General features: G+C 40.2%; 1 pseudogene; it reads right to left on the reverse strand.

Moving 5' to 3' along the window:
- Positions 1-4,000: 4,000 nt before the first annotated feature.
- The window catches only part of LOC103581253, a 12,741-nt pseudogene continuing 8,731 nt past the window's right edge, over positions 4,001-8,010 (reverse strand).

An 8,010-nucleotide genomic window follows, 5' to 3' on the forward strand; every position in this document is an offset into this window, starting at 1 on the left:
TGCCTCAGCCTGCTGTGCAGAGTGAAGTGTCCCTTGGGACTTTTAGGGTATAACATCCAGCAACACACCTCTTTCTGTCAGGCCTGATTTTATTTATTTATTTGTTTGTTTGTTTATTTGTTTATTTATTTATTTATTTACTCATTTACTTGTTTACTTTTATTTATTAACAATATTTATGTTAAGTTTTTGTTTGTTTTTTTGTCCTTTTTGAGACCGGCAGCACCACGCTCAGGCAGTGAGCGCTGTGAGCGAACCAGACATCCCTATATAGGATCCGAACCCGCGGCAGGAGCGTTGCTGCACTCCCAGCGCCACACTCTCCTGAGTGCGCCACGGGCTCGGCCCTATGTTAAGTATTTTGATAGGTTTATTATACATTGTATGTATTAAAACAAAAAACTGTACCCCATATCATGTACAATGAAAAAAATTTTTTAAATAATAAATGATGGTTCTAGATTATCTTTTCATTCCTATCAAAACTCTGAGAGTATACATTTTTGCCTCCACTTGACTCAAGAAATGAATGAAAATCAGGAAACTTTCCAAAATCATTCACACACCAAGCAGCAGAACCAACACTTTGGTTCCTGGTGAGTACCTGCTTTGTCAGAAATATATGAAAATTCCCATAGAGGAATTGATCCAAATGTCATAGATAAAAGCAAGACAATATAACTGTTTAACAAAATAAGGACACATATAAGAAAAAAGTAAAAGGGAGAAAATCAATTTGAAGGAATAGCAAATCCCCGGAAGATAGTAGGGGAAATAGGGAAGCAAAGATGAATGCTGCAACCAAAAGCAAAGATCAGCCAAGAGTACCCTGTGGTCCATGCGCAACAGATAGGATGCTTTCAGAACAAACAAGAAGGGGCTGAAACAATAAATGAAATGTATTGGCTGATATAACTAAGATGGCCAAGGGTCATTCAGGATTTGGGTAGAAATTAATTGAACTCTTCTGTAGGTCTGCTGTCTCCATCTTCTTGCCTGCATAATTTTATCAACAGGCTTGCTTCTCCAGTTCTGAAAAAATGACTTGAGCTGTTACAAGCTTTATACCCCACACCATAACATCCAGGACAAGAGAGAGCATCTCTTTCCCCTAGCATCAAACACAGAAATCAGGCTTCATATAAATTGAGCGAACTTAGGACAGGTGCATAGCCGTCACTCTTAGCAAGGGTAAGTGGGAGCCATATGATGATATGCTTAAATCCGGTTCGTCTTTTAGCTTATCACATTGTCAGGGATGAGATCTCATGATTGCCTTAGGCTGATTACTACCGGTGGTGGTGGAGTCAACCAACCAAAAACCACCATTGGTTGGGTTGCCATGCAAATGTGGCGAGATGAATTGGAACATAGATTGTACCTAATAATGTCTAATCCAGGAAGAAGGACAGCAAAATTCTCACTGCTTGCTCTCCCTCACCTCATATTTTTCATCTCTTCCCCTTCTCCCATCACAACTTCACTTCCTAAAAAATGTTTTATATGCAGCTGCTGCTACCTGTACCTAGTCTCTCTGGAATTTTCCTTTGCCCAGTGTCTCACCTCAGCCCCCTAAACAAATCAGAGTTAAGTCTCTTTCCCCAAATTCAACTCAAATAAACTAATATAATGGGAAATTAAAACAAAAACAAAAACAGAACAATGAAAACAATCAACAGCAGTATCAAAGGCAAAATTTTCAAGCACAGAGCACAGTGATGATCTTTCTTTCTTTATCCACCTCTTTATACTTAATACATTTCTGCTTCACAGTAACTGCTTAAGAAATAATTGTTGAATTATTATATGAATCTTAAGTAATAGAAGTTTAGCCATTGATAACATGACTAACACTGCCATTTGGGTACTTTAGTAGACTATCAATATCCACAAATTCCATATTTTCTAATTCATCTACTTTCTAAAATTTATTTGTAATCACCAAATCAATACTCACTGAACTTTCAAACTCATTTGTGGATGTGCACAGAGAGGTACAAAATTTGAGTTACCAAAAGGACACATTCCCAACTAAGGTGGAAAAAGGTGTTTCAGTGTGAGAACCGCATCCTTTCTGTGGTCTATTTAGAGCCATATTTTTCACATTTTTGTACTCCAAAGCATATTTTAGAAGAGCTGTCTAATGTTCCTAAACACAAGAAAGCTGTGATGTGCCTTACAGAGAAAAGATTGGTGTTAGATGAGCTTCTTTGTAGTTATAGTGCTGCTGGCTGAGTTCAGTGTTAATGAATCAACAATACCATACATCCAGAGAAAAAGAAGAGGAAATTCCTTGAACTGTAGGTTAGGCTGCTTTTCTAAAGTAACATCTATAACACTATGATGAAGGTATAGAAAAGCATTTGAATTTGTGGGTTGAAGAGATAACAGCAGATTTTTATTAAGTATACTGAACAACATTGTTGTGAGGCTGAAAGCCAAAAATATATATCATCGTGTCAACCAGAGTCAAGAAAATATTAAACACTTCTCAGCTCATATTTTATTATAAAGAAATACTTCATATAATGGATTATTTGTAAATATATATATATATATATATTAAATAGGATGTTTTGAAACAAAAGCACACATTTGAAAAGCTTATATATTCATAGGTTTACAAAATGTAACAGAATCCCACAAGAACCTAGCCCTATATTTCTCCTAGGAGCAATGATTCTGTAGTCACTAATTCAGTGTTTCCAGCAACTTTATAGAACATAACTGCCATGAAAAATGAGAATGGACGTCTGTACATTACCTGCCTTGATCCTACTTCAACCCTGAGGAGCAACACTCTTCTGCCCATTACTTGACCATTTTCTCTTCAATGACACAATTTACTACATCTCTGGCATCTCCTACATCAGTGCCCCTTAAATTGTAATGCACTTCTGAATCTCCTGATGATTTTCTAAAATGAAAATTGTAATTCATTAAGTCTGAGGTGAGGCCCCAGATTCTACATTTCTAAAATGCTGCAGTGCAATCACTCTGCTGCTTGTCCCTGAAGCACACTGAATATCAAGGGCCTATATCCTGCCTTGCTCTTTATGTTTAGATTACTTGCAACAATAGTTTTATTCTAATACCACTCTATAGTTGAATGATAAGAGTGCTAAGTAGCAAAATTGTATTTCTCCCCAGGGGCTCAGAGAAAAAAGTACAGAACTTGTAAAGTATCTAGTGTCTTGGCTGAGTGACAAGACATTTAACAAGAAGAGCTTCAAGGGTCTCAACTACTGCAGAAGTATCAGGAAGGAAGACAATAATGAAAGACTACAAATTTGGTATATATTCAACACAGATTTTTATTGTGAATATGTTATATCCAGGGAAGACATTTTGCCAGGGATACATATATTAAAAAGACACGTACTTTGCTCTCAAAGAGCTGAAACATTAGAAGGGGAAAAGGGACGTAAATAACTGCAGCAAAGGATAAGGAGTAAGAAGTACAATTGACAAAGTTGAAATGTTCTGGGAGTTCAGATGAAGGAGAAGCTACTTTCCACTTGAAAATCAGGGAAGTCTCTCTAAAGCAAGTGACATCTGAAATAAGCTTGATGATCTATTAATATTTGACCATGTGGAAGTTGCTAGGGCCCCATTCCATTCAAAATTAAAATTTAAATGTTAAAGTCCCAGAAGCCAGGTCAGAACAACCCTGTATAATTACATTTAGCTTATAAGACAACTGATCATTAAGCAGAAATAAACAATAACAACAAAAGTTTTACAAGGAGAGTTGAAAGGACTTCATCACAATGTTGTGCTCGGGTGTGTTCTAAGCTTTGGGCTGCTGGGTTTTCATTCCAAGAGAGAAACGTGGAGAGGGGTGTTCTTTATTAGAACAAAGATGGAGTTGCTCTGCATAAGGTGGAAGTGAGAATTGAGGAGTGTTAGGGAGGGGACTGGAAGTAGAGAGAAACAAAAAAGATGAGAAGACAAGCAGGGGAGGAGGGAGAAGTAGGGAAGATGGACACAAAGAACTCACCAGCACTTCCACAACCAATATGCAAGACTTGTCAGAAGAGCCAGAAGCAACATCACTGCCAAGAAGATCAAGCCCATGGAGCTGTAATGATCTGTAGATTTGGGTGGACAGCAAGGATGTTATTTCAAATTTGCCCGTTTTACCCCATTCACTCCCAGTTTCCCTGCATTTACCTGGGCTGCTTATGCTCCCTTGGGTGTCTAAATCACCAGTGCCCTTCCTTTGCATTTCTTCTCTCATCCTTCCCCAGATATGAATCCTTCATCTAACCCTCAACATCCTCCTGCATTTACAGGTCCCTCATAATCCACACTTCTATTTTTTGCATTAACTATTTTTCTTCTTTTTGGATCTCGAAACCCTAAAATCCCATATTTTTCAGCTGGCCATCCTGCTCTGCCTGAGGACCTCCAGCTCCCATTTTCAGCCTGGGCCCCAGATTTTTTTTTTCACCCCAGTAGAGGACAATGTCCTGTCCTCCTAGGGTGCTGGGCTTCACCCAGCATGACAGGCCAGCTGCCTCCCCAGCTGCCACATCCAGGGATACTGGGAGATACCACGACCCTTCAGCATTTGGCGGGAGGTCACCTCTCTGAGTGCCTGGCTGCTCCTGCTCACCCTGCATCCATATCACCCACATGAGCTTTGGGTAGAATCCTGAGGTGCAGCACACCAGCAGGAGACAGTCAGGCCCAGGACTGGGGCCACTGGATAGCCAGGCCACAGGCCTCACTGCAAAGAACAGGAATGATACTCAGACAAGTTTGCTAAAACACACTTAGAAGTTCAGATTTCCACACCAGTTTAGCTAGATACATCTCGCCAAATTCTTAGAGGCTTCTTACCTTAAATTTGAAAGGAATGATGAGAAGATGTAATCATTGAATAGAAAATTCTTGAGAAGAGGGTGCAGAACTGATCTTGCCATTGGGGATCTGCCTTCCCTGCATCAAGAAGACCCAAGATAAAGTGTGGGCAGGTTTCACCAAGGACCATCCATGCTGTTTCTTTGTAGAGTTGGCACTAATCAAGCACTTTGCAAACAAACTCGACACTACTTCCACCCTTTAGGGATGGCAGCCATGAATTGTTCTGGAAGCCATGGAAATCTGATCCTTGATAAGCTCCCTGAAGGAAGCTTACTGAGACTCCCCCTAGGGTGCAACTCATATCCAAATGGCTTCTGCATCTCAAAAAGATCTAGGGAAGAATGTTATGAATTAGAGAAAATAAAGAGTAAAAAGATAAAATGAGTGGAATCAAGAGGATAGAGGCAGAAGTGAGAAGTTTAGGGGATTTGAGGAAATGAAACAAAGTTAGCTTCGATCAGAGATTCAGAGATACAGAAATTGATGGGATTCAAGGTGGAGGAAAAGAGCAACAAAGAAAGAGGGGAAAATATCAAAGAAAGTGATATGAATGGTGTTTGCAAGGAAGGATTTATTGTGAGAGAGCTGGGATGATAACAACTTAGGAGGAATGGAATGCATGGGCCAAAATGAATGTGTAGATAGAGACTGCTGAAGATATTGAATGAGGGAGAAAAATCACACTTTAAAAGTCAATCAAAGAGTGAGGAATCTGAGTATATTTGGTTGGTGGCAAGGGAAAAAGGTGGTCACAGGATATTTCTAAGAGATAATAATAAACCACAACCCAGCAATCAATAAGACAGGAGTTTATACATGACAGAAGACTTGAAGTGTTTGAAGAATCAGGGCCTGGCTTATAGCCCTTCCCCAAAATAGTGTGATTGCAATTTAATGGTGAGAAAAGTGGGGTTAGATTCAGAAGAAAGTCGAGGCTCTATTCTAGAGAAATAAGAAACTCAGGGAGACACCCCCACATACCCATTTCCACACTCCCCATTGAGGGAACTGAACTCACATTAAAATTGCAATCAAGAGGTATAGACATGAACTGCCTGAAGAAATATAACAATGTACATATAGAAGAACTTTTCCAGTTCCATCAACTCCTTGTTGCTGTAGTTCTCCCTGGACCAGGGCTACAAGAAGATGATGGTTCCAGAGTTGCTGTCCCAAATATGAGTCTGCAATTCACTCAACCATCCTGAGAGAAGATTCTGTGTCCAGGAATNTTCTCCGAATGGAATCAGCCTGGCACTCTTACTCTTCAGCTATATGCTGGGAAACCACTCCGTAAAGCACACACACACACACACACACACACACACACACACACCCTCTTGTGCACTATTGGGTAGTTGCCAGAATTCTTACTAGCCTCATTGTCACCACCTAGGAGAACAGCCAGCAATGGAAGTAAGAGAAACAGCATTTTATTTACAGATGTTATTTCTTTCTCTCAGAAAAGTTGGTCTTTGGTGTCTGTTTTAAACAAACTTATTCCACACTATTTTTTTATTTTATTTATTTACTTTTTTTCTGACCGGTAAGGGGATCTCAATCCTCAGCCTGGTGTTGTCCAAACCACACTCAGCCAGTGAGCGCACCAGCCATCCCTATGTGGGATCCGAACCCACAGCCTCGGCACTACCAGCACCGCACTCTCCCGAGTGAGCCGTGGGGCCGGCCCTATCCCACACCATTTCTATTCTGACTTCCTTCTCAAACCAACAGCCAAACCTCCCTTGTCTGCAACAAGAACAAAAGATATTTTCAGCCCTGAAACCCAGTGCCTCCTCCTTAGTTTCTTACATCCTCTCTGGCTTGTAGCTTCTCTCTTTTTCACTGATTTCAATCTTTTCGCCCTTCCCTAATTCAAGTGCTATAGAACAATTCTTCTGTGGCACTAAGAAGTCACTTTTCCATTAGGATCATTTTTTTTTTTCTCTTTCATACAATACAAGCACCTAATGTCCTTCTGTCCCTGCTCTTTTCAGTCACTCTGTCCTTCTCTTGCCCTTTTGATATTCCCTCACGTAGTCTCTTTTTCTGTCTCATCTCACCTCAGCACATTCACATTTCTTTCTTATCACTGTTTTTTTAATTTGCTTTTTCAGAATCCCTTATGATTGTGTCATGAAAAAGTCTAAACTACCATAAATTTACCGTTATCATTAGAGAAGAGNTTCTCCGAATGGAATCAGCCTGGCACTCTTACTCTTCAGCTATATGCTGGGAAACCACTCCATAAAGCGCACACACACACACACACACACACACACTCATACACACACCCTCTTGTGCACTATTGGGTAGTTGCCAGAATTCTTACTAGCCTCATTGTCACCACCTAGGAGAACAGCCTGCAATGGAAGTAAGAGAAACAGCATTTTATTTACAGACGTCATTTCTTTCTCTCAGAAAAGTTGGTCTTTGGTGTCTGTTTTAAACAAACTTATTCCACACTATTTTTTTATTTTATTTATTTACTTTTTTTCTGACCGGTAAGGGGATCTCAATCCTCAGCCCGGTGTTGTGCAAACCACACTCAGCCAGTGAGCGCACCAGCCATCCCTATGTGGGATCCGAACGCGCAGCCTCGGCACTACCAGCACCGCACTCTCCCGAGTGAGCCGTGGGGCCGGCCCTATCCCACACTATTTCTATTCTGACTTCCTACTCAAACCAACAGCCAAACCTCCCTTGTCTGCAACAAGAACAAAAGATCTTTTCAGCCCTGAAACCCAGGGCCTCCTCCTTAGTTTCTTTCTTCCTCTCTGGCTTGTAGCTTCTCTCTTTTTCACTGATTTCAATCTTTTCACCCTTCCCTATTTCAAGTGCTGTGGAACAATTCTTCTGTGGCACTAAGAAGTCACTTTTCCATTAGGATCATTTTTTTTTTCTCTTTCATACAATACAAGCACCTAATGTTCTTCTGTCCCTGCTCTTTTCAGTCACTCTGTCCTTCTCTTGCCCTTTTGATATTCCTTCATGTAGTCTCTTTTTCTGTCTCATCTCACCTCAGCACATTCACATTTCTTTCTTATCACTGTTTTTTTATTTGCTTTTTCAGAATCCCCTATGATTGTGTCATGAAAAAGTCTAAACTACCATAAATTTACCGTTATCATTAGAGAAGAG

Source organism: Galeopterus variegatus, unplaced genomic scaffold (assembly GCF_000696425.1).
Source record: "Galeopterus variegatus unplaced genomic scaffold, G_variegatus-3.0.2 Scaffold12662, whole genome shotgun sequence".
NCBI lineage: Eukaryota > Metazoa > Chordata > Mammalia > Dermoptera > Cynocephalidae > Galeopterus > Galeopterus variegatus.